This window comes from Rutidosis leptorrhynchoides, chromosome 1, assembly GCF_046630445.1.
Source record: "Rutidosis leptorrhynchoides isolate AG116_Rl617_1_P2 chromosome 1, CSIRO_AGI_Rlap_v1, whole genome shotgun sequence".
Taxonomy (NCBI): domain Eukaryota; kingdom Viridiplantae; phylum Streptophyta; class Magnoliopsida; order Asterales; family Asteraceae; genus Rutidosis; species Rutidosis leptorrhynchoides.
The window spans coordinates 441219321-441238729 of NC_092333.1; the positions used below are offsets into that span (position 1 = coordinate 441219321).

The window sequence follows — 19409 nt, forward strand, 5'->3', positions numbered from 1 at the left end:
CATGGTGTTGGTAGTTTTACTACTTCGTCATGACATGTGCGATGGGTGGGTTGTGGCCGTTGAATTGGTCCACTAACTTCACCTTGGGAGTAACGTTGTATTTGCGCGGTATAACGTTATCGGAAAATGCGAGTACCGGTGGAAAATGCGAGTACCATTCCCCGGTTGTGTGAATATGGATCCATATTGCTTGTGTGTGTGTTTATGTTTTAGCATATTACTTGTTGATTATATGCTAACGGTGATGCTAGCTTGGTGTATGCGTTGATATGCGTTATTATGCGTTTTAGCATATTACTAGTTAATTATATGCTAACGGTGATGCTAGCTTGGTATATGTGTTGATATGTGTTATTATGTGTTGTGTGTGTAAGTGGGTGCAAGTAAGTGAATTATATATGTATATGTATATGTATAATTATTGCATTCACTAAGCTTTTCTTATTCCTCTCGTTGTTTTACTTTTTATAGGTACCGGTCTGATGATACGTAGATATATAGTTGCAAGACTAGATATTTAGACGTTGCTTGAGCTCATGGCGGAATTGCTCACGACTTACTAGACTTTGGTTGGGGATAGATAGTCCCCAGGATCAAGCTCTTGGTATCGGTTTGGGTTGTTGAGTCTTAAACCGTTCATTGTGTAATTTGGGTCAAAGTTACCACTTTTGTTGTCGGTACGGGTCGTGAGTACTAAATGTTGAAGAAAACATGTAAGGTATATTAGATTGTGTATGAACATGAAATTCGAAACTTTTAACAGGTTTTGAAGTGTATATGTTGGGTCAAGAATGTAAAAAAAAAAAAAAAAAAAAAAAGTTGTCGTTTCCTGGAAATGTGTGGAGAGACGTTTTAATTGTTTAAGGTTTTCTCTTGGTTTAATCGTGGTGAAAATTCAACAGACCCAGCGAAAGTAGCAGTAGTTGTAGCGGTTAAATGGAGGGTTGTTTAGGCTGTTTTTAGGGTGATTTACTTCGTTGGAAGAAAAGAAGATATATATATATATATATATATATATATATATATATATATATATATATATATATATATATATAGTTTGGTCACTGCTTCATCATCTTCCTCGTCATGATATCTTCCTTGCTTGTTTTGGGTTTCAACAGATGCAAATTTTTGAATGTTATATGATGGTGGTTAAGGTGGATTCACGGTTCTGGGTTGCCAAAGGAAACAGGAAACAACAATAGTAGAAACAAAGGTTTAACAATCCATGTCAGCCGTTTATGGTGTTCTACGGTGGTGGTGGCGGTTACAGCGAATAAATAGCTCCTAAATACATATTTAATAATCCTATAAATTATATAACTCATTTTCGAATCACCGTTTATTTTTAAAATCATGTAAATTCATTTTTAACTTGATTAATAACCATCAAGATGACAAACGAGTGCTACGAGCGTTTATTAAATAAATTCTAAATCATATATATATAATATATATATATATATATATATATATATATATATATATATATATATATATATATATATATATATATATATATATATATATATATATATATATATATATATATATCTAATAATTCATATTCTAACTTATTGTATATATCCAGACTACGTTGCCAAAAATATTTTAATTGTTATATCGAAAAACGTTTACGCACGTTTGAAACTAAATCAATTGAATATTATGAAATTTAGTTCTCCACTAACTTTTGTCTAACACTCGCTATATGACATTTTATTCCCACTTGTAGATCACTTTATCATTTTCTGAATATTGTTAAAAAGGAACGATTTCTCAAATCTACGTGGACCTCACAACAAAGACCCCTAATCATAATGAATCTTGGTAACTCAATCATTTGATATCATATTGTAATTTGGCCGATAAATATATTGAACAAATATGTTCATGTAAAGTATATTACGTTTAATACTTTGTTAACATTCTCAAGTTATAATATATATATATATATATATATATATATATATATATATATATATATATATATATATATATATATATATATATATATATATATATATATATATATAATGGTTCGTAAATCGTCAAAATTTGGTCAATGTTAAATGAATGTATGAACACAGTTTAAAATTCTTGAGATTTAACTTAACAAACTTTACTTATAGTTTCGGAATAATATAAAGATAAAGTTTAAATTTTGTCGGAAATTTCCGGGTTGTCACATAATCTTAGCCATGATTCGTTAATTTGATTGTGTTTGCTTATCTATGAATATCTAGTGTAAGGATTTGCCCTAAATTCATTGAATGAAGTTGTTTGAATGAAATACATGAGCAAGTGTAATTGTGCTAGCTATGAGGTCCATTGCTATGCATTATTTTAGGCTTTACTTTGATTACATAGATTGTTTAGCTCTCTTAGTGATTTGAGAAGTGAACCAATTTGTGCTTCAACACTTTAAGTGATCTAGACAACTAAATTGGGAATTTTAGGTGATTGTATTCTTAGTTTTGTTTGGTTTTCAATTTGCCTTTAGTCAACATAGTGGTGTTTGATTATCTTAAGTGATTTTTGATAGTTGCAGGGTTTTAAGTGATTTCAACCCAAGCATAATCTCAATAACCGCTCATACTTGACTTGATCTTAGAATATAATGCTTATGTGAGTTTGCAAAGTGTAATTTGATTACGGTTTGGTAGTGGTGCTAAACATTTAATAGTTCAACAAATAATGTGATAGCAGATTGGGTAAAATGGGGCAATCCAAGCATAGAGAGGATTAGGTAAGTGAACATTACTTACTTAATTGTTATAGTTCTAAATATTTTGTTACTTGCTACTTGTTGCTAGTTATAATTGTTAAGTTTAAGTTTGTTTACTTGTGCACGTTTTAGTTGTTAATCAAAATCAATCAAACCCCCCCCCCCCCCCAAATCAAACAAACCCTAAGTCGATTAAAAGTTGTGCAAATTGTAGCGACTTCTACTCGAAGTGTTTAAGGATTGGTTAAAATCCTTTGCATGCTCAAGGTTGGAGCAAGAGGTGGTGATGGGTCGTGTGAACCCAACTGTTAGTAAAGTCTACCTTTGGTAGCATGGTACGATTGTACAAGAGGCGGTTATGGAACGTAGTTCCGAGTGGGGGAGTTACACTCCCACACGAGGAGGTTTTAGTGTAAGGTTTCAGATGATGCTCTTAGTAGGTCCGGAATTTGTGGCGGGACCTAGATTTTTTCGATTTGTGGTAAAGTACGATGTCGGTTAAATTGTACTTATGGTTTCGGATTTGAATTATCACCGAGGTGGTGATGTGGTGAATCTCGTTGGGAGATAATGGGAGTATTTGGCGAGCAAGGTGAAATCCCTCTGTTAAGGGATGTGTGTGTCGGATTTTCTTCTAGGGAGTTATTGTTTTGTGCCTATGTGCGATATAGGTGGTTCTTGCTCGATTGTGGTGGCGATGTTTACACGTACGAGTGATGCGTGTACGTATATAATATATTTATTTGTGTCGTATGAATGTGGTATTGTCGCGGTGTTTAGGACACCACATTGTCATGGGAGTGGAATTGTCGCGGTGTTCAAGACACCACTCATTGTTTTGATTGACAGTGAAATCGTCACGGTGTTCAAGACGCCACATTGTCTTGGGGGTGAGTTAGTCGAGGGTGTTTAAGACATTACCTGGGAGTTAGTGTTATATGTCGTTGTACACTAACGGATATTTGTGCTGGAGTAGTGTTATATCGGTACGGTATAACGTTATCGGGAAATTTGAGTACCGATGAGGAATGGGAGTACCATTCCTGTGCTGAGTCTTGGGACGTGAATATCGGGTTGTTCGTTTTCACAATATTTCGGGTAGTATGATTGTCCCTGTTGGTTGGACTCATAGTTTGAGGTAGTGAATGTCGGGTAGTTCGGATTCACCAAGGCTCGGGTTGTACGGCCATCCTCGGTTATACTATGTGGTGGAGGTAGTGAATATCGGTTTTTGCGTATTCACAATGACTCGGGTTGTGCGGTCATTTCGTTGTGGGAAATATGGATTGGGTTGGTGAATTTCGGGTTGTTGCGAATCCACTAAGGTTCGGGTTGTTTTGACCATCCTCCATATGTGTTTAGGCTCGGGTTGTTTCGGCCATGTTGGTTGTGTGAACTATTGGTTGTTTTATACGCCAATGGTGGGGTCGTAAGGGCCATGTTGTGTGATCTATTGGTTGTTTTATACGCCAATGGTGGGGTCGTAAGGACCATTTTGGTGTTGAATAGTGATGCAATAGTCGTATTTTGCTCACGTTTTTACGATAGTTGCGTATTAGACGTGTTTGCGCACTACAAGGGATGTTAAGTGGTTTGATTGAAACTATTAATCGACTTAGTGCAAGTTTTCTTAAAGTGACCATATTCATCACAATTGTAGTACCTAACCTTTGACATATCAAAACCAAACTTTGAATCGCGATTTAAACTCAACGATCTTTGTCCTGTTCTCTTCAAGTACTTTCTAGCACGTCTTACAATGCTACCCATACAGTAGAGTATATCCATTCTCTCAAGCTCGTTCTTATCAATCTGATCATAGCTTCATTTTCAAGATGACTATTAAGCACTTGTCCACCAATCATATCGTTGTATGAGTTAACAACAATGGCTGCCAAAGCCATATCTTCCTGAATAGATTCGCGAGATCTCTTCTTGATATTCTCAGTTTGAAACACAGGAGTCTGAGTCTGAGTCTGAGTCGGAGAATCTTCAATCATCTTAATTATAGAATTCTGAGCTTGTAATTTAGCATTAAAATAGCCGGACTGAGACGATGGTGCAGACATTTGTGAAGCATTGGCTGTTATGTATGTTGTCTGTAGTGGAGCATGAGTACCAGAAGATGTCCCAATAGAGGACGCCGCAGCAGCTACAGAACCAAGTCTCTTTCTCTTTGCTTCATCTTGAATGTCCTTCTCCATCAACTTCGAAGTAAAAGCTGTTAGTGTCAACGGACGACCTGATGAGCTGTACCTGTTCTGAATCTTTTCTATCTCATGATCCCACTTTTCTGGAAGACCATCTTTCAACACCCTTACTGCCTTTTCATCAGGCACCTCAATCCCATAATCTGCCATCTCTGCAACCAATAACCGATATCTCTCCAAAGTTTGTCCTAGAGATTCTGATGGAAGAGCTACAAACACCCTCCACTCATCCTTCAAAACCTTACCCTTAGTCGCACGATAAGTAGCTGTACCTTCTGTTGCAGATTGAAGAGCTAACCATATAGTATACGATGTTTTGTTTCGGTTCTTAAATTGCTGAAAAATCTCCTTTGACAAAGCTTGGGTTAGCTGAGCATAACATCTACACTCAAGATTGTACTCTTCACGCTCTGTAGGACTAAACTGTGAAGTTTCTTTGGGTTCACCATCTGCTCCGCATGGCCATACATACGGATTCTCAATACATTCCCATAGTCTAGAATCGACACCGTTTAAGTAAATAACAAACCTAACTTTCCAGTCCAAGAAGTTTTTAAGATTGTCAAGTCTAGGTACTTTATTTGATGAACCAGATTCACTTTCATTAAGTAATAGTTTTTGTAGTCCAGGTGCAATTACTAACGCACTGTATTCATTCATCACTTGTTCGTTTGTGTCAGACATTTTAACTGATTGAGTATTAAATTAAATGTAGTTAAAAGATTCTGTCTCAAAAGAGGATCGGCCGACGGACATGATGATCGGTCGGAGGTCTATGACAATCGGTCGGAGGTCTATGACAATCGGTCGGAGGTCTATGACTAACGGCCGATGGTGTAATCTTTGGAACTGAATCTTAGAATTGAGACCTTCGATCGATGGAAGCTACTATCGGTCGATGGTAGAGGACGATCGGCCGATGGTCAAGAGACGAACGGCCAATAGTAAAGACAAACGGTTCTATGATATGACAAACTGTCCTCCGCTTCAATATGAGACGATCGGTCGAATGTGTCTGACGAACGATCGAGGGTCGGGACGAACGGTCGATGGTCAAGGACGATCGGCCGAGGGTAGTTCTTACGAATACTGGGCAGAAAAAACTGGGGTTTTCGCTAAAACTTCAATTTTGATCGATTTTTGACGTTCTAGACTTAAACCAAACCGGTAGAAACTTAGATAATACACCCAGAGACACAAAGAAACACAAAAACACGAGATTTAAACGTAAAAATATCAACTTTTAATCACAAACCCGTTTTGACCAAAAACCCTAAAATTGAAAACACATAATTCGACTAAAAAACGTTTAGATCAGCAAGCCTACGCTCTGATACCACTTTGTAGACGATCTAGGACCTTAGATTAAACGTTAAACCTAGAATAAGGGCGGAAAACAATAAACTAGGATGAATCGAATACGAGTTTCACTTTGGGATCAATCTAACCAACTATATGTTGATATAATCGACACCTAGATGATTGTATTCGGTTGGGGTATGGTATGGGACAATAGTAACAGCGAAATACGACGGCTAGAGGATGTAGGGTGTGTAAACTAACAATGTAACCCAACACACGTATTTATATAAAGTTACAGCGACCATCGGCCGGTGGTCTCTGACCTACGACCGATGGTGATAGTTCCTCGACCGATGGTCTCTACCATCGGTCGATGGTCTGAGCTGCCAACCAAACAGCTCGAACCATATTACGTCATTGCTTAATCAATTCAAGCACACAATATAAATGACAATGTTTATACACGACTGAAATGTAAACGATAATACAAATAGAACTTATTACATCATAGAACTCGAGATTATGCACCAACAATAAGTGCTCAAAAAGAAAGTCGCTGACGTGGTAAAAAAAAAAAATCTTCTGTCGCAATAGATTAATACAATAAAAGTACCTTGATGCCAAAAAACTTATGAACAAAACTTGGCTATTGTTTAGGTATATATGGCCTCGGAAGAGTGCTTCTTTCGATCAATTGTTGCCTTCGCTTCTCTAATATAGTCGAGTGGATCATCTCTAACACCAATTGTGAATGGAAGAAGGATGTAACCAATCAAATTCCCCCATTTCGTTTCAGTGTTCTTCTCCATCATATCAGCAAACGCCTAAAATACATGTACTCAACAAACCAATTAAACATTCCAAAAAGTACACTCTATAACATTGATTTTTACAAGTACTAAGGATTATATAATATAAACATTGAAACACTTACTTGAATGCCTGAAGATGGTCTTATGTTGATTATGAGCGTCGAACGCAAACTTATTGTGTTAATTGGGAGGTTATTTTTCTTCTCAGTTGCGCCTTCATCTTCTTTCCTCATTTCACCTTATAATTAACAAAATTATTCTGTCTTTCAGTTAAGTATCTATCTGAATCCAAGCAGTAAAAGTGGAAAGAAACAAATTACCATATTTTCGGTTAAGGTACAGTGATAATGCAGCTTGAGTGATCCCTAATGCAACATCATTAATAGTCTGCAAGATTATGAGACAAATTAATATAAATATATATACCTTATTAATTGTTGTATAGTAATAATTAGCTAAAAGCTAAAACTAACCAAATTCATAGCATTCTTGATTAGCTTCATGTCATCAAGGCTAACCGTCCGGTAAACGAATCTTCTCGGATTGAACTAAGCTCCCTCCCTAACTTTTAAAGGCGTATCAGTATCCTTCAAAAACAGGGCAGTCACCGTAAAATAGCCAACATCAACTAACGTATTCCAAACCAACCAAAAAACCAAGCCAACCGCCATGAACCACCGCTGCCACCACGGCCCTGGCACACTCAATTTTTTTCCTGAAAGCCACCCTGAATTTGAACCCTTATTAGTTGGGATAGTGGGAACAGCATCAGGGTTCGATATCTGACGTGTACATGCTAGTAGCCATGACATCAGAGAGGTTCCGTCACCAAGGGATTGGTGGATCCGGAAGGGTGCAATTGCTTCAGCGACGGAAGTTTTGAGGTTTAGAAGATGTAGGTCCCACAACGGTTTCGAAGCGTCGATTGAAGTTTTGCTGAGATTGTAGCCACAGTCTTCATGGAATTTATCAGGGGAGTTAGGAATTTGTGGGATAGTAGGGATGATGATGTGGTTGTCTAAGTTTACGTTTGTTAAAACCCATTTCATTTCTCCTTCATTTTTGTCATCTACAACCTGAATTTAGTTGGAAAATGTGATCATCATTTAGAAATAAGTCATATGTAATTGTAATAAATTCGTCTATCTATCAGTGAGCTCAACTCTAGGGGCAGACATATCTATAAATTCCATAGTGGGTGTATAAAATCTTTAAAATATATTACCATATTATTTAATAGACAAAAGTCATGACTAGTAATTTGGGGCATTTTTGTCCTTTCACATTTTTTTTTTACTTTTAACTAAATTTCATTACACCAACAAAGTCCACCACACTTTTTTCACAAATTCAAATCGACCCCCAAACAAAGGAGTAAAGTGTCAAATAACCATTTTTATAAAAAAATCATAAATAAACTCCACCCAAATATTCAACGGGTCACATCTTTTCGCTCGCAACGAGTTAAATTTTTCCGACACCATCGTTAAACTCGAAATAATTTTAGGAACACAATGTCACTAACTATACACAAAACGGACGCTTATTAAAAAACGCTAGATATTTGGGGTACTTTTCATACACGTTGATTTTGCGTCAAATTTTTAAAAGTGGACAATTTCATAGCGACGCGGAGATGCACGTATATTGTTAATTTAAAATTACATTTAAATCTTTCACGAGTTATACCTTTTAGTTCGACTAGAGTTGCGCTTCAACGATATCATCGTTAGCCACGAAATAATTTTACAAACTAAACGCAATAAAATACATTGAAAACCGAACCCCCGACCCGAAACGAGGTGAAACAACCCAACCCGTATTTAAACCGGCCCGTAAATTTTTTCTTTAATACATTAATATTTAGGTCCCAATACACAATTTCCAAAACGTATTTTTATCAAAGTAAGTTCAACGAACTTAAAAACGTACAACAATAAGTTAAACTTCTTAATACAATAATACGCTAGTTAAATCATAAACCGGTTATAATCATTATGACCCGACTAGTTACGTTTACACAAAACCGAGCATGGTGATTTGGGACTACGCTACCCAAATCCTAATCGAGTACAAAAGCAAGATCTTCTAATCCCCACGCTTACCCGAGCCTCCAACGCGCGAACCTATAAAAATATCAACAACGAGAGGGTAAGCTAATGCTTAGTGAATGTAAAGATACTATACACATACATATGCATAAAATGGCTACGCATCATCAAGCATCAAAATAACACATACCGTCTCCGCATGGTAAATAAACTATAAAAGAGCACAATACACAAAGTAGCTACACGCTACGTAATCGCCAAGCTAACGTCACAAGATTAGCTACAACACAACAATAAGTATATACGCGTATACAATAAATATAATCAACAACGACAATAAGGTTAGCCCCTTAACCCAAACCACATGAAGGTCGGCCGAACTACCCGAGCCTTAGTGAATTCGCACAACCCGAAATTCACCACCTCATCACCAAGATGACCGAAACAACCCGAGTCATCATGAATCCGCACTAACCGAGATTCATTTCCTCAACAATAAATGCTAGCAACCCATCGCCAAAAGGGTTATCCAAAATGCTAGCCAATTCACAACACCAAGGATAAAAACCTACAACGCATAAGCGTATCACATGGACCCGAAGCACAAGGTCCATTCTTCCACACGAGCATAGAGTAAACCCGAACAAGGGTCACCCTACACACACACACACCTATTTTACACATACACATGTGCATAGTAAATTTACACTCACCTTGAAGTCTTGATGGATGCCAACCAAAATTCGCAAACGCCAATGGAATGTACCTATTAGGGTAACATGACAAATCGACAACTAGCGCAATTTCGACCCAATTGCACTTCCAAGCTCAAACCGCGCTCAAACTAACTAATAATCACTTAACAATAGTGACAATGGTCCTAATAAGCCAATTAAACCCGAACACAAGTGTTAAACACTTGTCTTGCCCAATTTGACACCAAAACCCTAATTTTGACCTATTTCAAAATTTGTCAACCAAACACATCCAAATGAGCTCCAACACTTCCATAATCACTAACACTAGTGATTACACACCATTTACTAGCCTTAAACAAGGCTAAATCATCAACCAACCCAAAACCCGCCTTCATCACTAATAAGCCCGAATCCTAGTTATTTTCTTCCATTAACAACTAAATGGGTTCCATCTATGAACATACAAGCCAAAAGCCCCAAATTAGATGATGAACACGAAAATGAAATTCGGAGTTAGAGCTTACCGCTAGTATCAAATTGTAGCTAAGAACGAGGAGAACAAACTTGTCTCTTACGCTTCCGATCAAAACCCGCTTCTTCCTTTCCAAAAATCCCTTTGAATCAATTGGGGTATTTGAGTTTTTGAGAGAAAATGAAGAAGAAAAGGAAAAAGATAAAAAGGAAATGAAATGAATGGATGAGATTTAAGATCCCAAATCTGGCACATACGCGAAATGACCAAAATGCCCTTGAACATCCTTTAAAATTGCAAATCTGGTACCAGCTCGCCCAGAATGCCGCGCCGCGGCCTTAATCGTCGCGCCGTGACCTATAACGTATTCTGGTGGTTGTCTTAACATGCCTCCTGGAATTGAAATCAGCTGAATGCCGCGCCGCGGCCCTTTCTGTCGCGCCGCGACTCAAGGCGTGGTCTGGTGCCTTCCTTACCATGCCTCCTGATCCTGATTTGTTTGTAATGTCGCGCCGCGACCCACTCCTCCGTTCCGCGACCTTTAACTTGATCTGATCACTTTTCGCATACATGAACTTCACACATGAACATATCTCAATCCTTCATACTTTAGTCGTACCTACACAATACTCTTATATATCATGTACGGGGAAAAACGGGGTGTTACAACTCTCCCCCACTTAGATTCGATCACGTCCTCGTGATCCTAGTCACTTAACTAAATACATACTTGCACGCATTTTGAGACGTACAATACACACAATATCCAAAGTCTACAATGATCACTTAGAATACGAGAATCCGCCACGTATCCTTCCAACTCCTCTAGGCAATTCTTCTCATAGAGTTACCCTTAACAACTAATTCGTCATTCGCGATTTATCAAGTCCACAAATCCGAGCACTAAAACTTGCTCAATCCCTCATATCGGGAAAAACTCCACCAATCTCGTACCGAGACATCAACCCTTCGGCGTACCATACCAAGTACAATACTAAAAGTAAACACGTCCCAAACTAAAGTCAACCATCTAACCGATGAAGACCAAATAAAAGTGAAATCTAACGGATAACACTTACCACTTAACATCCCTTGTAGTGCGCAAACACGTCTAATACGCAACTACCGCAAAAACGTGAGCAAAATACGACTATTGCATACTATTCAACACCAAAATGGTCCTTACGACCCCACCATTGGCGTATAAAACAACCAATAGATCACACAACATGGCCCTTACGACCCCACCATTGGCGTATAAAACAACCAATAGTTCACACAACCAACATGGCCGAAACAACCCGAGCCTAAACACATATGGAGGATGGTCGAAACAACCCGAACCTTAGTGAATTCGCAACAACCCGAAATTCACCAACCCAATCCATCTTTCCCACAACGAAATGACCGCACAACCTGAGTCATTGTGAATACGCGCAAACCGATATTCACTACCTCCACCACATAGTATAACCGAGGATGGCCGTATAACCTGAGCCTTGGTGAATCCTAACTACCCGACATTCACTACCTCAAACTATGAGTCCAACCAACAGGGACAATCGTACTACCCGAAATATTGTGCATACGAACAACCCGATATTCACGTCCCAAGACTCAGCACAGGAATGGTACTCCCATTCCTCATCGGTACTCAAATTTTCCGATAACGTCATACCGTACCGATATAACATTACTCCAGCACAAATATCCATTAGTGTACAACGACATATAATACTAACTCCCGGGTGATGTCTTAAACACCCTCGACTAACTCACCCCCATGACAATGTGACGTCTTGAACACCGTGACGATTCCACTGTCAATCAAAACAATGAGTGGTGTCTTGAACACCGCGACAATTCCACTCCTATGACAATGTGGTGTCTTAAACACCGCGACAATACCACATGCATACGACACAAATAAATATATTATATACGTACACGCATCACTCGTACGTGTAAACATCGCCACCACAATCGAGCAAGAACCACCTATATCTCAGATAGGCACAAGACAATAATTCCCTAGAAGAAAATCCGACACACACATCCCTTAACAGAGGGATTTCACCTTGCTCGCCAAATACGCCCATTATCTCTCAACGAGATTCGCCACATCACCACCTCGGTGATAATTCAAATCCGAAACCACGAGTACAATTTAACCGACATCGTACTTTACCACAAATCGACAAAATCTAGGTCCCGCCACAAATTTCGAACCTACTAAGAGCATCATCCGAAACCTTACACTAAAACCTCCTCGTGTGGGAGTGTAACTCCCCCACTCGGAACTACCTTCCATAACCGCCTATTGTACAACCGTACCATGCTACCAAAGGTAGACTTTACTAACAATTGGGTTCACACAACCCATCACCACCTCTTGCTCCAACCTTGAGCATGCAAAGGATTTTAACCAATCCTTAAACACTTCGAGCAAAAGTCGCCACAATTTGCACAACTTTACTCTCACAATCTTCGAATTGCTATGGCTTGTCAAATTTCCACCTAGTCACCCATGTACCCAAGGGTTTCTTACCGGTACCCTAAGCACAAGTAACCGCACTACCATCGAAGTCAAATACGACGCTAGTAGGTATGAAAGAGGCACCTAACACCGCATCACGTAGACTCCATTACCAACAGACATCGAGATCAAACACTCGATCTTTAGGGTTTTATCCACCCGTTGAACCTCATGGTTCAACTACTTCAACACGAAAGCAACACGTGCTAAAAACCGAATACCAAAGCCCATACCCATGGCTTGGTAGAAATATTTCCCAACACTAAGGAATGCTTGGTTGCACCAAGTCTTACGCTCTTCGTCCGCCAGTCAAAACGCCACCATAGAGTAATTCCAATAGGAACATCACCCATAACAATAATATGCACAATGCAATGCATTCAACAAATTCGCACACGATGACAAATAATAAATATCCAAAGGACATATTTATTAAAACGAAACGTACCTTAACGTCTCCTTGCGGCATTCGCCGCCGCTAACTCGGGACAATCCGGCTTGCGATGTCCCTCTTTATGACAATAGTAGCACATTCCGTCATCACTTCTCGGCATTGTGCATTCCCATAACTTGTGGCCCCTAACACCACAATTGAAACATCTAGGCGCATGAGAACTAGTAGAACCTTTCTCCACATTACCCATACTCGCACTCGCGCCCTTAGTTTTCTTACTTGGAGCACCATACGAATCAACCCTTCTCTTACTTGAAAGCTCCCTAACCTTCGATCGCGAATAAGATTCGAAACCCCTAGCCATGTTAAATAACTCCGCAAACGAGTTCACTTGGCCAACGCTAATTTTTCCCTGCAACTCATCATTCAAAGTCCGATAGAAATCTTCCATCAACATCCGATCATTCCCAATATATTCCGGGAAAAAACGAGCCTTCGACATAAAGGTTGTCTTTAGAGTATTCAAGTCCATCGATCCTTGTTGCAAATTTCGCAACTCATTAAGCATTTTCGATAAATCGGCTGAAGTCCGGAACTTCTCAAAGAATTCCTTCTTAAAATCTCCCCAAGATAACGCCATAAACGGTTCGCCACCGACAAGATCAATCTTACCAACCAACCAATCCGTTGCCCATCCCCACAACAAGCTAGTAGCGAGTCTTGTCCTCTTCTTGGGAGGGCATTCAATCTTGTGAAAACACCCTTCGACATCCGAGATCCAAGTTGTGCTTACCAAAGGATCCGGTTTTCCGTCATACATCAGAGGTTTAGTCCTCATGAAGCTCTTAAGACAACGCTCCATTTCACTACTACTTTGAAATTCGGAATACTTCCTATCCATTTCTTCTCGAAACGCACTCATTTGCTCCGCAACGGCGGCCGCAACTCTAGCGTTAAACTCATTGTCATTCGTCTCGATCTTGTTTCGCGTCATCATTCTAAAGAATGCAAAAAGATTAGTCCACGAACGTATAAAACCACACGTACAACACCGCCCCATCTTGCTAAACACTCGTCGTACATCACTTGTTAGACACAATTTGCACCCGTAATAAGGTTTGCAAGTCCTTATTACATACACACGTCATCTCAACTCGTTAGTACAACGACCGCCTCGCACGATGATATAACCAATACAACAAAAAATCTACGCGATATAAACACACGCAAGGAAATAGCATCACAACACGAGCCAAAAATCCTAGTTAGTCCACCTACAAACAAGGCACTAACTATAACCCGTTCCGACCCGTTCACCTACAAGTCCCGCAACAAATAAGCACACACAAAAGTCTAAGTCTAGGCACCTATCTCAAGTCGCCTAAATCCCTTAGACCATGCTCTGATACCACTTGAAACAATCCAACCCGTATTTAAACCGGCCTGTAAATTTTTTCTTTAATACATTAATATTTAGGTCCCAATACACAATTTCCAAAACGTATTTTTATCAAAGTAAGTTCAACGAACTTAAAAACGTACAACAATAAGTTAAACTTCTTAATACAATAATACGCTAGTTAAATTATAAACCGGTTATAATCATTATGACCCGACTAGTTACGTTTACACAAAACCGAGCATGGTGATTTGGGTCTATGCTACCCAAATCCTAATCGAGTACAAAATCAAGATCTTCTAATCCCCACGCTTACCCGAGCCTCCAACGCGCGAACCTATAAAAATATCAACAACGAGAGGGTAAGCTAATGCTTAGTGAATGTAAAGATACTATACACATACATATGCATAGAATGGCTACGCATCACCAAGCATCAAAATAACACATACCGTCTCCGCATGGTAAATAAACTATAAAAGAGCACAATACACAAAGTAGCTACACGCTAGGTAATCGCCAAGCTAATGTCACAAGATTAGCTACAACACAACAATAAGTATATACACGTATACAATAAATATAATCAACAACAACAATAAGGTTAACCCCTTAACCCAAACCACATGAAGGTCGGCCGAACTACCCGAGCCTTAGTGAATTCGCACCACCCGAAATTCACCACCTCATCACCAAGATAACCGAAACAACCCGACTCATCATGAATCCGCACTAACCGAGATTCATTTCCTCAACAACAAATGCTAGCAACCCATCGCTAAAAGGGTTATCCAAAATGCTAGCCAATTCACAACACCAAGGGTAAAAACCCACAACGCATAAGCATATCAAATGGACCCAAAGCACAAGGTCCATTCTCCCACATGAGCATAGAGTAAACCCGAACAAGGGTCACCCTACACACAAGCACTCATTTTACACATACACATGTGCATAGTAAATTTACACTCGCCTTGAAGTCTTGATGGATGCCAACAAAAATCTGCTAACGCCAATGGAACGTACCTATTCCATTATCACATGACAAATAACACAATTAGGGTGGATTTATAAACCAACCCAAATCGACAACTAGTACAATTTCGACCCAATTGCACTTCCAAGCTCAAACCGTGCCCAAACTAACCAATAATCACTTAACAATAGTGACAATGGTCGTAATAAGCCAATTAAACCCGAACACAAGTGTTAAACACTTGTCTTGCCCAATTTGACACCAAAACCTTAATTTTGACCTATTTCAAAATTTGTCAGCCAAACACATCCAAATGAGCTCCAACACTTTCATAATCACTAACACTAGTGATTACACACCATTTACTAGCCTTAAACAAAGCTAAATCATCAACCAACCCAAAACCCGCCTTCATCACTAATAAACCCGATTCCTAGTTATTTTCTTCCATTAACAACTAAATGGGTTCCATCTATGAACATACAAGCCAAAAGCCCCAAATTAGATGATGAACACGAAAATGAAATTCGGAATTAGAGCTTACCGCTAGTATCAAATTGTAATTAAGAACGAGGAGAACAAACTTGTCTCTTACGCTTTCGATCAAAACCCGCTTCTTCCTTTCCAAAAATCCCTTTGAATCAATTGGGGTATTTGAGTTTTTGAGAGAAAATGAAAAAGAAAAGGAAAAAGATAAAAAGGAAATGAAATGAATGGATGGGATTTAAGATCCCAAATCTGGCACATACGCGAAATGACTAAAATGCCCTCGAACATCCTTTAAAATCGCAAATCTGGTACCAGCTCGCCCAGAATGCAGCGTCGCGGCCTTAATCGTCGCGCCGCGACCTATAACGTATTCTGGTGGTTGTCTTAACATGCCTCCTGGAATTGAAATCAGCTGAATGCCGCGCCGCAGCCCTTTCTGTTGCGCCGCGACTCAAGGCGTGGTCTGGTGCCTTCCTTACCATGCCTCCTGATCCTGATTTGTTTGTAATGTCGCACCGCAACGCACTCCTCCGCACCATGACCTTTAACTTGGTCTGATCACTTTTTGCATACATGAACTTCACACACGAACATATCTCAATCCTTCATACTTTAGTCGTACCTGCACAATACTCTTATATATCACGTACGGGGAAAAACGGGGTGTTACACGAGGGTTCGAAAACTAGTTTCACTTATTAGACAACTTTCAATAATCATGACACCATTCTTTAAATTAATGCGTCAAATCATCATTTTCTTCATATCACTAGCATATCACATTTTACTCTGAACCATCACATATTTTTTAATTGCTCTCTCATCTCGATTAATCGTCCAGTATTTCTTATCTAAATATCTCAAATTAATTATTCACTTTCAAATAATAAAAACTAAATTTTATGAAGTTTAAAATATTATCCCCATTATCCCTAATGAATTAATTAAATAACAAAGTGCGGGGATATTATAACTAATTGATTGTTGATTGGGGTAAAACTGAAAAAGTTAAAAAAAAGTGAGTACAGTGTGATAATAACATTTCTTAGACGGTATGTTTCTTGTCTGAGAATAATTAAACTTAGACGGAGGGAGTACATGTAATATTCACATTGACCCACAATATTATATTTAATTAATACAATATAGTTTTATTATACAAAGTGAAAACAAAAAGGATAATTGCAACCTTTCGTACTCAATTATGTTGAAAATCGAAGAAACTCATCATGAAAATAATTCAGCTTGAGATTGGCGAGTGGGTGCCATTGTAGCAAGGCATGTGTTGGCTTTGTGATCAAATTCTCTTATTGAAATCTTAAAGTAAATTAACATTAACATTAACAATAAACTAAAAACTAATATTTACCTGCAAGCTACAAAAATGGGGGTGTTTAAGCAAGGCATGTGGCAACTTCTCGTATACTATAGCAGGGTTAATGGGGTATTTGAGTCCCAAAATTGCTATGTTGTATACATTCGAATTTAGTTCGTGAAACATACGCGAATCAGGGCTCAATGGTTTGCTTTCATAACTGGAATATTCCGTGACTGCATAAGAGTTATTGTTTGTACAATAACTGGCGATTAGTATTGATATGGGGATATGCAAGTCACAGAGATTGAGATTGAGTGATTATGATTTTGGTTTTGTTCGTTGGCGATTCCCCGGAGGTAACAATCAGAGGATTGTTTTACGCCACCGAAGCAAATGATATAACGTGATTGTGTTATTATGTATGTATTTCTTGAATGTGGAATGTTTCCGGCATTCTATTTTATTTATAAGTGGGATGGAGTGGCTTCCTATACCAGCTCGCTAGTTCCCAATGATTTTGGATCACTAGTTGACTTTCCCTTTTGGTAAACCTGCAGAGGAAAGTGAGCTTGTCCCTTTCCTTTATGGTACAGGCGTGCACCGAGCTAGGAATAGTTTTGCTAGCTTGACTTTGTAATTGAACGAGGTTTTATGGGCTCTAAGATCACTATTGTTTCTCTGACTCCAGGACCTCGTTCACTGTAGCTAAAGTTTTCCTTCGTTCTATATATTGTGGCCAGATCCTCCGAAGAAAACTGCGAAGCTGGTAAACGGGCCGGAGGTGGGGTACACTATCAAGCCCCCCAGTTTAATTTTACGAAGCATTAATATCAACATATGAGCTTCGTTAAGTTAAACTTAGTAATAATTACTTTTGATGCTGTGATTTGATAATTAACTGCACCGTTTAATATTCTTGTCCCCGAAATTAATACTTTACCCTTAATGAGAGAATCTTTTTAGTTTTGCTGTTGGGGGTACGATCATCCAATGGGTTGCGGTTACCGAGAGTGCCCTGCATTTTGATTTGATGGCCACCCTTCTCTTTTTCTTAAGGTTTTAATGCCTCCTCTTCTCCCTCTCATTTGTGTTTATCTTTCATTCAAACTTTACCTTCTGAAATTCTTTCTTCTTCGCATACCAAGGTACTCACGGTTTTCTTCTTATGTTTTTCTTTTTTGTTTATTTTTACCATGTCTAAACGTGGTATTAAGGCCTCTTTTAGCGATGTTAACCCCTCTTTGCTGTCGTATCTGATTGAAATGTTTGGTTTGAAATCTAAAAATATGGTTATTCCGACTAGCGACAAGCACATCTTGAATCCTCCTAAGGGTTACATTGGCGTGTATACCCAATTGTTCACTGAGTGTAATGTTAGGGTTCCTTTTTCTTCTTTCTTTCTCAGCGTTTTAGATTTCTTTAAAGTGAATATTTCTGTTTTTCATCCCTTGGCCGTGAAAAAGGTTATGGCTTTTAAGGCAATGTGTAGGGCTTATGGCGGTGAACCTTCTGTTGATCTATTTCGTCGCTTCTTTCGCACTGGTGATACCGGTGAATGGATTACTGTTCAAAAGTGAAAAAGTAGGAGAGGTGCTCCTTCTCCTGTTTATTACTTCGCACTCAAATTTCATGATGTTCGGAATTAGAAGTGTTCTTTTATCTTTTTGAAAAAATCCTTTTTGTTTCTGAAAGATTATCCTTTCGTTTCTGATCCTGAAAGGGCATTTGTTCCTAAAGAATACAAAGATCCTATCCCTTTCATTTCTGAAGATGATGCTTTGTTTAGGAGGATTTGTAACCACCCCATCATTCCTTCTACTTACCCAGATGCTATTGCTTTTTAAGTTAGGGATGGCACCTGAATGGGAAGAGGGTACTGCTACTCCTGTGTTCTTTTATGGGGAGCAGGGTATGTTTCGTTTTTGTTTTTATATATAATTGGTTGCCTTTCTAACTGTTTACACTTATCTGTTGTGCCTTTTACAGAAATGTCTTTGAGGAATGTTGTCAAGGCCCAAGGGTTG

General features: G+C 38.7%; 1 pseudogene; it reads right to left on the reverse strand.

Moving 5' to 3' along the window:
* LOC139902742 (wax ester synthase/diacylglycerol acyltransferase 11-like) overlaps positions 1 to 18580 on the reverse strand; it is a 63072-nt pseudogene extending 44492 nt beyond the window's left edge.
* Between the last annotated feature and the right edge of the window lie 829 nt (positions 18581 to 19409).